This window comes from Antechinus flavipes, chromosome 2 (assembly GCF_016432865.1).
Source record: "Antechinus flavipes isolate AdamAnt ecotype Samford, QLD, Australia chromosome 2, AdamAnt_v2, whole genome shotgun sequence".
Classification (NCBI taxonomy): Eukaryota; Metazoa; Chordata; class Mammalia; order Dasyuromorphia; family Dasyuridae; genus Antechinus; species Antechinus flavipes.
Window position 1 is genome coordinate 275,601,972 of NC_067399.1, and position 12,940 is coordinate 275,614,911.

The window sequence follows — 12,940 nt, forward strand, 5'->3', positions numbered from 1 at the left end:
GGAAGCTCTGTGCTGGTCCTGACTACTCCTGAACTTTAACTCTATCAGCCAGCTAAAAAAACTCTGTTGATTCAAAGAGGAATTATGGGCTCCTCTGTGATCTAGGTTTTCTATCCGGGGTGTTCCTCTACAGACTGGGCTAGCTATTGAAAACGAGGCTCCACCTCTCTGGTTGTTTCTACTGGCTTGAAAACTTCCTTTCTCCATATACAGCCCAGGGCCTCCTGACCAGGGAATGCTACTCCCCTGAGCAGATTTTCTTCTTAGTCTACTCTTTCTCAATCCATGATTGGATAGTGTTTTGACAAAGCTGCCATTTGTTCACACATCTCCATTTCACAATGCCCATGTATGGTTCTAGGTATGGGACCTCCTCTTACATAACCTTTCCCTGGTAGCTAGAGTGCTTCTTGTGGTATGGTTCTAGGCCAACTTGTCCCTAATATACAGACTTCCCTGTGTGTCTCCTTATGCCAACTGAGCTGATTTTTTCCCCCACGTTGTTACCCCTTCAGGATTCTACCTGATATTTTGTCCATATCTGTTTGAAAGAGTGCATAGATGGGAACTCTTGTACTGCTTCCTATCACTGTACCACCTTGGCTTCAACTTTACCTTAATTTTAATAGTTATCTGAAATTTCCTTATCTAATGACACTCTATTGGCTTTCTTCCCCTCCCTTAGCCTTCCCATATACTTAACTCTGTTCTTTTTCCTTACCATGACCTCAAACTTTCTCAGTTCACTTCTAGGCCATTGTCCCTGAACTAACCATATTCTCTCCTTTCCCATCTTGAATTCTTGGTGAAACAGTTTAACTCTATACTGTTTTCTTCTTGTTAGTGCCTTTCCCCTAATCTTATCTTGGATGGTGCCCTCTCTAGAATGTTAGATCAGTTCATAACTTCACTAATAGTGCTATTTAAAATGTCCCAATTTTCCTATATCCCACCCAACATTTGTTGCTTTCCTTTTTTGTCATTTTAGCCAATTTGATAGGTGTGAGGTGGGACCTTAGAGTTCTTTTAATTTGTATTTTTTCCAATCAATAGAGATTTGAAGCATTTTTTCACATGAACATAACTTTATTTTCATAGTTCCTCTTAAAATTGCCTGTTTAGGGGCAGCTAGGTGGTGTAGTGGATAGAGCACCAGCCCTGAAATCAGGAGGATCTGAGTTCAACTACGACTTTTAGACACTTAACACTCCCTAGATGTGTGACCCTGGGCCAGTCACTTAACCCCAATTACCTCAGGGAAAAAAAGTTGCTTGTTCATATCCTTTGGCTATTTATCAATTGGGGAATGACTTGCATTTTTGTAAATTTGATTCAGTTTTCTCTCTCCCTCTCTTCCTTTTTCTCTCTGTCTATATGTATATTTGAGAAACATGGTCTTTATCAGGGAAACTTGCTGTAAAAATTCTTTCATGATTACTATTACTAACTGTGTATTTCTTTCTTTCTTTTTTTTGCTGAGGCAATTGGGGTTAAGTGACTTGCCCAGGGTTACACAGCTAGAACATGTTAAGTGTCTGAGATTAGATTTGAACTCAGGTCTTCCTGATTTCAGGATCCAGCGCACCACTTAGCTGCCTTCACTGTGTATTTCTTTTTTCCTATTTTTCCTATTTCCTATTTTCCTTGTTTTTCTTTCTCTATTTCTCATTTCATCTTATTCTTCTTCAAAAGTATTTTGCTTTTAGTTGAAATCCATCCTCCCTTATATCATTACTAACATTCTTGCCTTCTCTTCCTTCCCTCTTACTTCTCTACAGATTAAGATAGATTTCTATACCCAATTGAATGTGTATGTTATTCTCTAAGTGAGGGTCTTTTCTTTTTTTCAGGATGAGGGATTCATCAGCATATTTATAGACAGTAGGCAAAATACCAGTAGAGAGGGAGAGATTGCAAATGAGTGAGTGAGTTGGTAGTGTCAGAGGGGGCTGTTTGTTGGAGAAGAGGGGACTCAATGAGATCACTTGACTAAGTAGAGAGGTTAGCCTTGGTAAGCATTAAGGTCAGAGATTTGAGGTAGAGAGACCAACCAGAAGGCAATAGCCTAAGTCCAAAGTGATGAGTATATAACCAAGGTGGTGTGGGAAATTATGGAAATTACTTTACATTTCATATTACATTAATTATATTACTTGTTAGACATTACATTGTATCACATCATCATATATTACTACAACATATTTATCATATTGTATAATACATTTTGTATTTGCTTAGGATTATAGGAACATTGATTTATAGTTAGAAGAATTTTTAGAAGTCATCTAATTCAAGGTCATCCCATTTTACAATTCTGTGCACAAGCTGCAATATCATTTCCTAAAGAGACAAGAATTGGGTTGTTCTTGTTTTATCTTAGTATCCTTAGTACAATATGTGACTTGCCAAATAAATACTTTGTTGAATTGTGTTGTTTTTAGATCAGTTGCACCTATATTTGGTGGGATATAGAGAAAAGACTGGGAAAAAAAGAAATAGAACTATAGTAACACTAGAAAAAGAATTTTACATGCAGCATCCGACTCCTTCAAAAACAACTCATGAGTAACTGATGTACTAGATTGGGTAGCAGTTCTTTTTCTGGGTGGAAGATTTAAACCTCCCTCTCCTGTACGCTGATTGGCAGTAGCTCCAGGGGCGTGCCCTGGTAGGTGGGGCTGGAGTTGGGGAAGTACGCAGGCGCCTGATGGGGGCGGGGTAAAGGGGGAAATGTGGAGGGTTCTGAGTACGCATGCGTCAGGGGGACGCAGCCCAGAATCTTATCTTTGACCAAGTCCGGTTTGAAGAGGATTGGAAGGGGAAGGGCGAAGTTCTCTGGTGAGTAGAGACCCCAGGGTCTGGGTCCTGGAGACGGGACCTGGGGAACTGCTGGAGCAGATTCTGGAAGAGGAGAAACTTCGCGTGACTTAAAAAAAATGGTGGAGAGGCGAATAATGAGAGAAGAAAAATGACGGGGAAGAGGCTCGGGCGCTGGGACGAGGGGGAGGGGGAGAAGGTGAAGGGGGGCGGGAAAGGGACCGGGAATTGAAGGGAGAGGGGGAAGAGTCCGTCCGTCTTCGGGGTCCCTGACCTGGGAGGAGGGTGGGAGCCGTGCGAACCCCTCCACCCCCCCTCCCCTGAGCGGAAGGGAATCAAGTTAACTATTCTTATTCTCTTCTCGGGAGGAGGGGTGTGTGTGTATGGGTATGTATACACTTATATAGGGTTAGGGTACACTTCATGACAATAGTGTACACACACCCCAAGGGTGTGTATCTTGGTCGGTGTGTACGCACACTTAGTGTGAAGATTCACCGACTTTCAGAGCCCCGAGTTTGAACCACTCTTGTTCAGCTTAAGGGTGTGTCGGAGGAAGCCGGAGAATTTTCCTTAGGAGACTGGTAGCTTTGATGCTGCCATACAAAGAGAGGATGAGGTAGCTTCAGGAATGGGGGAGATGGGGAAAAGTCCCTCAAGTGGATGAAGTTTTGGAGGGATGTTTAAAGCTCCCCTTCCCTCTTCTTGCTCCTCGACCCTTCCCGCCATGGCCATTAGTTAACTATGCAAGTTGGAAAGGAAAGAATGATTCACAGAGAAAGTTGAAGGAAAACACAGGTTGGTCTGTTGAGAAGTAGTCATTTTCCTTCTGCTTGTAATCTCATCAAGATGTAATTAATGGCTGGCAGAGGGGAAGTTGAAGTACAGTAGGTAGTTACAATTCAACCCATGTGATGAATGCACTTTGAACTTCTTTGAAATAAGGTATTGGAAGTATTAACAGACACCATTCTATGTAGTCTTCATGTTCTTGAAAGCTGGCTTTTAGTGTCTGTGATGCGGCTCATCCAATATAATAGAGTTACTGTCAAATTACATGTTAAAATGCGATGTACCAATTATGGTCCGGACTAGAAAATGCCTGGTGATTTTAAAATCTGGGTATTGTTATCCATAGTTGTCTCAGTATTACCAATATGTTTTATAATTTTATATGTTATTTACAATTTTCTCTAATCCTGTTACTACCAATGCCAAATTTTTGATTACATGGGCTTTATAAATTCTAATTTATATAAAATCATAGATGTAGCTGCCCTTTTTCCAACCACGGGAGCATAATTAAAGTGGTCATATAAATTACTACCCTGTAGTTTATGTATTTTTGAGACCTAGTAGTTCTTTTTAGGGAGTTTATAGTATGTGATCATTTGCTGGTTCATGTTTGTCATTGTTGTAAGTGTACTTTGGGATTCAAAGTGACTTTTGCTATATTACTTTCCTGATAATATTATACCATCAGTCTACTTCTTCTCTGACTCCAATGTGTGACTTTATGTAAATGTTTGTGGAACTTTCCTCTTTTTGTAGATAACTGTTATTACAGCATATTAGTACTTTTGTTTTTGTTTCAGTTATCTTAAGTACAGAAATATCTCTCTTATTTAGAGCATAGATAGGAAGTCAGAAGGGGAGAAAAAGGCTTGTGCAGCCAATATGATATGATAAAATCCATGTACTCAAATTTGCTTCCTTTACAAATCATGTCTTTTTTTCTTTGCTGAGGCAATTGGGGTTAAGTGACTTGCCCAGAGTCACACAGCTAGGAAGTGTTAAATGTCTGAGGTCAGACTTGAACTCGGGTCCTCCTGACTTCAGGGCTGGTGCTCTATCCCCTGGGCCACCTAGCTGCCCCTCATGTCTTCTTTCAAAGGAAATAACGACAGCAAAAATAGCTAGTCTATTTGGTACAGTTTTAATGCATTGCTATTTGGTTTCCCATATTAGAGGGGAAAAGATGGATTTTACTCCTAGAGGCCAGCATTGAAAGGAAAACTATTTTGGAACATGCAAGATAAAGCATGTAATAGTATATGGGAGCATTTAATATAGGGTCAAATAGCCCTATGCACCTCATTGATACGAAGGACATCACAGCTTATTATTGCTGAGTACAATAATTATTTATAATTTTGATCCTGACTTATAAAGATTAAATTATTTTCTATATACTTTAAGAAGGCTGTTACTTGTATAATTGCTATCATATGACATGCATCAAAAAAATTGCCATCATAAAGTTAATTTTTAAAAATGTTGACATTTATATATCTACCTAGGTTAAATATGTGCAATCCTTATGTATTTCCATGTTTGTTATATTTTGAAAGAAAAATCAGAATAGGGGAAAAACCACAAGAAAGAAGCAGCAAACCAAACAAAAAGGTGAAAAACTAAGCATTGATCCACATTCAGTCTCCATAATTGTCTCCCTGTATGCCAGTCATTTTCCGTCCCAAGTCTATTGGAATTGTTTTGGATCACTGTATTGCTGAGAAGAGCCAAATTCATCACAGTTGATCATCACATAAGCTTGCTATTACTTTGTACAATGTTTTCTTGATTTTGCTCACTTTACTCGACATCAGTTCATGTAAGTCTCTACAGGTCTTTCAGAAATCATTCATTCTGCTGATCATTTCTTATAGAACAATAATATTCTATAACATTCATATACCATAACTTATTCAGCCATTTTCCAATTGGTGGCCATTCAATTTCCTGTTTCTTGCCACTACAAAACAAATTGTTACAAACATTTTTGCATTTGGGTCTTTTCCCTCCTTTTATGATCTCTTTGTATATAGACCCAATAGTGAATAGTGAGTACTGCTGGATGTAATAGTGTATGGAACCATTTAATATAGGGTCAAATAGTCCTATGCACCTCACATCACAGCTTATTATTGCTGGGTATGCTTGAGCAGTGCTCCAAATTGCTCTCCAGAATAGTTGGAGATTTCAACAGTGCATTAGCAAATCAGTTTTCCTACATCTCCTCCAACATTTTAAACATTTTCTTCAGAAATAAAGTAAAAAGCTTTTTTTGGTTGTTAAATTTATGAAACTTTTGCAGTAGAAAACATTTTCCAGTTATGTGAACTTGGTCAGTTCTTTTATGAAACTGTTTCCTTATCTGTAAAATACTACAAATATTATTCTCATTTGCTTCCCAGGTTTATTGTGAGGAAAATGCATTGTAAAAGATAAAATACTAGCTACAAGTGACCACATATGTTTTTTATATTACTGACAGTTAACAGATCTGAGGTCAGTCCCAATTTTTCTAAGTGCAAAATTTATATGAAATACTACTGAATCATATTTTGCTTCAACTGTAAACTTTGAGAAGAGTTGACTAAAAGGGCTGACATATAATCTGTGTTGAGGTTAGAATAGTTAAATCACCTAATTTGTAAAACTAGTAGTCACTGGCCATCATTCTTTATTTGTTCTTTTTGCTGTGTGAGTTTTTTTTTTTTTTTTTAAATAAGGATGGAAGAGAAAAGGTACTGTGTGGCTAACGAAGAACATTTATCATCTTTTCAGTTCTCTTTCAGCCTTTTCTCACTTTGTAGATTCAGTTCAAGTTACATTGCTACTCTTGAAACATTAGGACAGAAATTCTTTTGACAGTTAATTTATATCATTTTAACTTGGATTGATTTTTAAAAATATATAACCTTATCCTACTGAAAATTCTGTATCGTTTTTAAGAATGTTTTTGTTAAAACTAATGCAGAAAGATTAGAAGGGAAACAATAAACTGGGAAAACATTTTTACAATTAAAGGTTCTGATAAAGGCCTTATTTCCAAAATATATAGAGAATTGACTAATAAGAAATCAAGTCATTTGCCAATTGATAAATGGTCAGAGTATATGAACAGACAGTTTTCAGATGATAAATTGAAACTATTTCTACACATATGAAAGCATACTCCAAATCCCTGTTGACCAGAGAAATGCAAATTAAGTGGTATCTGAGATACTACCACATACCTATCAGATTGGCTAAGATGACAGGAAAAGACAATGACAATTGTTGGAGGGGATGTGGGAAAACTGGGACACTGATACATTGTTGGTGGAGTTGTGAACAGATCCAACCATTCTGGAGAGGAGTTTGGAACTATGCTCAAAAAGTTATCGAACTGTGCATACTCTTTGATCCAGCAGTGTTTCTATAGGGATTAAATCCCAAAGCGATATTATAGAAGGGAAAGGGACCTGTATATGCAAAAATGTTTGTGGCTTCCCTTTTTGTAGTGGCTAGAAACTGGAAATTGAATGGATGCCCATCAATTGGAGAATGGCTGAGTAAATTATGGTATATAAATGTTATGGAATATTATTGTTCTGTAAGAAATGACCAGCAGGATGAATACAGATAGGCTTGGAGAGACTTAAATGAACTGATGCTAAGTGAAATGAGCAGAACCAGGAGATCATTATACACTTCAACAGCAATACTATATGAGAATTCTGATGAAAGTGGCTGTCTTTGGCAATGAGAAGATCCAAATTAGTTCCAATTGATTAGTGATGAACAGAACCAGCTACACCCAGGGAAAGAATACTGGGAAATGAATGTGGACTTCTTGCATTTTTGTTTTTCTTCCCAGGTTATTTTTACCTTTCTAAATCTGATTTTTCTTGTGCAACAAGAAAACTGTATAAACATGTACACATATATTATATTTAAGATATACTTTAACATGTTAAAAAAAAAGAATGTTTTTGTTAAGTTGAATTAGAAAAATGTTTTATATGAAGGAAAATATTTGCCACCTAATAAGCCTCAATATGAAACTTTTTAAGCCAAGGTTGCCATGATTTTTAGTATTCTTAAGATAAATTTTTTTAATACATTATTAAATATTGAAATAGCCTCTTTGTGTCTTCCTTCCCTCTGCTGTACCACTTTTTTGTCATATTAAAAGACTTTTAGAGTGTGTGTGGTTGAAGTATTTGTTATCTTGTGAATTTTCTTACAGTGAGCTTCTCTAAACTTAGCCACCTTGGTCCTTAGATAACATACAGTCTCTCATAAGACCTACAATTGAAGCTTTCAGCTTATCTCTGCTTTTCTCCCTTCTTAACCTTGCCTCCTTTGTGGAACAACCGAGAACTAAAGTCAGATCAGGATTCACATTCTTGTACTTGTACCACCACTATGATGTTAAGCCCATTACTTGCTCTTCTGGATTCAGTTTCCTCAATTTTAAAATATGATCTGTGAGATCACTTGCAGTTCAAAATCTATGATTCTATGACTTGATAGCTCATTGGATATGAGAAATGGAAGAGAAAGGAGTCAAAAATAACCCCAAATTACTGAATATAGTTGTTAGAAGGATTATTGTATGGCTGCCAGAAATAGAAGAGTCTGTAAGAGAAAGATAACTGAGGTCTGAATGTGATCAGTTTAAGCTACTGGAGGGAGATCTGGGTAAAAATGTTTTTGGGCAGTTGGAATTGCAGATCTACAGCTCAGGAAATAGGTTAAAGCTGGAATTATAAATTTGAAAGATTTTTCTATGTGAGAGATTGCTAAGGGGAAAGAGTGGGGAAAAAAGACACTAAGAACAAAATATTAGCGCATGGGGTACACGATATTTTCTATCTATTAGTAGTAATAGCGCCTATGTTAAATTGTTTTGAGGATCAAATGAGAACTTGTTTCTTGTGTGTAAAACACTTTGAAAGCCTTAAAGTACTGAATAAATGTCTATCATCATCATTATTGCTAAAGGTTAATAGTCATCCAGTGATGGATGAGTGTTTTGGCACCTGCTTCTACTGTGATTAGCTAAGAAGTCCAGGATATGAAGAAATTTGCCTTGATAGTGAAGGAATGTAAAATGAGTATTATGTAGATTATAACTAATTTAAAAATTTTTTGAAATTTTTTTTGAATTAAAAAAAAAACAATTTAAAATAATTCCTTTTGAATTTTATTTGGTTTTTAAGTTTTCACATTCTGTTGTGATACGGGAGCCACCTTCCAGTGGTTGCTGGAGATCTAATTCAGACTTGTAGAATGGATCTCTTTATGTGAGAGGATGATGTTGGTGATACAAGGAGACTAAGAGGCAGTTGCTGTTCTCTGACCTCTCCACTTAGAGGCAGTTGCCTTGTCTGACCTCTCTCCTCTTCCCTCTGCCTTCAATTTATTTTATTCCCAGCCCGCAAGGAACATGTGCATTAGTAAAAGCTGCTTTGCAGCTCCTTCAGATGTTATGATCCACAGCTGTGAAGGCTCTCTTGGAGAATTAACCTGTCCTTTCACTTAGGCATGGTCCTTAACAACATTCTATTCTGGAGTGGGAATGAATATGTGTTTTTTAATTTGTAAATCTTCTTCATGGCCAATATTGATCATTATCAACTGAGGTGGTGTAACACATGTTATTAATAAATTAATAATGTAAATTTTGAATATAATAATTTAAAACTGTATGGCTTGGTTTGGTGTTTTTAGACATGCTGATGATCTTTTTAAAAGTATTTTCATCAGCCATTCTGGAGAGCAATTAGGAATTATGCTCAAAAAGTTATCAAACTCTGCATACCCTTTGATACAGCAGTGTTTCTACTGGGCTTATATCCCAAAGAGATACTAAAGAAAGGAAAGGGACCTGTATGTGCCAAAATGTTTGTGGCAGCCCTGTTTGTAGTGGCTAGAAGCTGGAAAATGAAAAGATGCCCATCAATTGGAGAGTGGTTGAGTAAATTGTGGTATATGAATGTTATGGAATATTATTGTTCTGTAAGGAATGACCAGCAGGATGAATACAGAGAGGACTGGCGAGACTTACATGAACTGATGCTAAGTGAAAGGAGCAGAACCAGGAGATCATTATATACCTCAACAACGATACTGTTTGAGGATATATTCTGATGGAAGTGGATCTCTTCAATAAAGAGAGTTAATTCAGATCAAAGATGGACAGAAGCAGCTACACCCAAAGAAAGAACACTGGGAAATGAATATAAACTGCTTGCATTTTTGTTTTTCTTCCTTGGTTATTTATACCTTCTGAATTCAATTCTCCCTGTGCAACAAGAAAACTGTTCAGTTCTGCACACATATTGTATCTAGGATATACTGTAACCTATTCAACATGTAAAGGACTGCTTGCCATCTGGGGGAGGGGGTGCAGGGAGGGAGGGGAAAAATCGGAACAGAAGTGAATGCAAGGGATAATGCTGTAAAAAAAAATTACCCTGGCATGAGTTCTATAAATAAAAAGTTATTTTTAAAAAAATAAAAGTATTTTCATTGTGATCTAAGTTAGAATTGGCTTCCTCTTGTATCCTATTATTAATAATCACTAAAATGTCTTTTTAAAATTGACATTTTTACACATCTCTTCTTGTTATGAACTCAGAATATTTCTGTTATTTAAAAATGTAGACTTTCTATTGACACACAATTCCAGTTTCATTGCTACAGACCAGCATTCTGGATGTGTCACATCCACACAAAGTGATATTTATTTAAGTATAAGTACATAATAGAGGTATTAAGTACTTGATCTATAATGCCTTTCAATTCAAAATTTGTGTTCATTCTGTTAAAAAAAAATAGAGAATTTGTATCTGAAATGGCATAGGAAAAGCTACAATTTTAATATTTTTCCTATTCTTATCTTCTTTCAACTAATATACCTTAATCTTTACCTTTGATGTCCATGTCTCATGTTATTAGTTACTGTGCCTTTCCAACACATTACTTTTAATATTCAGAAACCTATTACTTGTCTGTGTATGAATAAGTTTATACCTCTTAAAATAAGGGGGAAGAGAAAAGGAACAAACATTTTTAAGCATCTAATATGTGCCAGGAACTGTTTTAATCACTTCACAGATATTTCATTTGATCCTCACAAGAACCTTGGGATGTAGGTGCTATTTTACTGTAAAATATTGTTTATTACTTAACCCTGAGCAGTCACTTCATTTGCAAATGCCCTAGCGTTACTCAATATTTCACATTGCCAGTCTCTCCTAATTCCCAGGGTGTCAGAGAATCCTCTGGCTACTGACTTTTGCAGTGTCAACTAACTTTAACCCAACTCACCTCCTCGGAGGCCTTCAGAGGTCTCTGGCTATGATTTCTTGAATTGTTAGAATCCTAGTGATAACTCAATGGAGTTGATAGAAACAATGCTTACACCTTTAAGAGTTTACACATTAAAGGTCACACATTAGAGCTCACACCTTTAAGAGAGTTTACACATTAGAGCTCACACATTGGAGTTCACAAGTAAAGGAGATTCACAAAGTTAACTTTATAACTTTGTGAATTCACACCTCCCATAATCCCACTCTTGGAGGAGGAGTCAACCTTTGAGTTTACACCTCTAAAAGAGTTTAAAAGGAGCTGAGTTAGTGAAGTGAGTCAGTTCGGGAGATTGACAAGCTAGAGACTGCAGTTGGGCAGAACGAAGGAGGACAACCAAGATTCAGAGGAACTGGAGGTGACAAAGGACAAGCTGCAAGAGCTCTTGGAACCAAACAGAGAGCTAGGCCTCTAAGAAAACTAACCGGGCTATTTTTTTTTTTAAGTTTATTAAACATCCATTTTAACTGAAAATGATAAATAACATGCAAATAAGACATATGCAGATGTGCTCAGCACTGTTTACCATTTCTGTATAAGTAATTAAGAAGAAAATTTAGAATGATAATTATTTCCTATGCCTATAAATATTTATCTTGCAATGAATTTCCCATTTGGTTTTGTCAGTTATTTTTGTTTTTGTTTTTTATTATTATTATTTTATTTTTAAAAATAATTGACAGAACCCATGCCAGGGTAATTTTTTACAGCATTATCCCTTGCACTCACTTCTGTTCCGATTTTTCCCCTCCCTCCCTCCACCCCTTCCCCTAGATGGCAAGCAGTCCTTTACATGTTGAATAGGTTACAGTATAGCCTAGATACAATATATGTGTGCAGAATCGAACAGTTCTCTTGTTGCACAGGGAGAATTGGATTCAGAAGGTATAAATAACCCGGGAAGAAAACCAAAAATGCAAGCAGTTTATATTCATTTCCCAGTGTTCTTTTTTTGGGTGTAGCTGCTTCTGTCCATCCTTGATCAATTGAAAGTGAGTTAGCTCTCTTTATCGAAGAGATCCACTTCCATCAGAATACATCTTCATAAGGATCGTTGTTGAGGTACATAATGATCTCCTGGTTCTGCTCATTTCACTTAGCATCAGTTCATGTAAGTCTCACCAATCCTCTCTGTATTCATCCCGCTGGTCATTTCTTACAGAACAATAATATTCCATAACGTTCATATACCACAATTTACTCAACCATTCTCCAATTGACGGGCATCCATTCATTTTCCAGCTTCTAGCCACTACAAACAGGGCTGCTACAAACATTTTGGCACATACAGGTCCCTTTCTCTTCTGTAGTATCTCTTTGGGTTATAAGCCCAGTAGTAACACTGCTGGATCAAAGGGTATGCACAGTTTGATAACTTTTTGAGCATAGTTCCAAATTGCTCTCCAGAATGGCTGGATTCGTTCACAATTCCACCAACAATGTATCAGTGTCCCTGTTTTCCCACATCCCCTCCAACATTCCCCATTATCTTTCCCTGTCACTCTAGCCAATCTGACAAGTGTGTAGTGGTATCTCAGAGTTGTCTTAATTTGCATTTCTCTGATTAATAATGATTTGGAGCATATTTTCATATGTCTATAAATAGTTTCAATTTCTTCGTCTGAGAATTGTCTGTTCATATCCTTTGACCATTTATCAATTGGAGAATGATTTGATTTCTTATAAATTAGAATCAATTCTCTATATATTTTGGAAATGAGGCCTTTATCAGAACCTTTTACTGTAAAAATGTTTTCCCAGTTTATTGTTTTCCTTTTAATCTTGTCTGCATTAGTTTTGTTTGTACAAAAACCTTTCAATTTGTTATAATCAAAATTTTCTATTTTGTGGTCAATAGTGATCTCTAGTACTTCTTTGGTCATAAATTCCTCCCTCTTCCACAGGTCTGAGAGGTAAACTATCCTATGCTCTTCCAATTTATTTATAATCTCATTCTTTATGCCTAGGTCATGAA

At 36.7% G+C, this 12,940-nt stretch overlaps 1 protein-coding gene across 2 annotated transcripts in view; it reads left to right on the top strand.

Moving 5' to 3' along the window:
• Window positions 1–2,739: 2,739 nt before the first annotated feature.
• SNAP23 (synaptosome associated protein 23) overlaps window positions 2,740–12,940 on the top strand; it is a 55,069-nt gene continuing 44,868 nt past the window's right edge. For both annotated transcript variants that reach the window (XM_051977171.1, XM_051977170.1), the window contains exon 1: window positions 2,740–2,838. The gene's annotated coding sequence lies outside the window, so the exon portion shown is untranslated. The remainder of the gene's footprint in view (window positions 2,839–12,940) is intronic.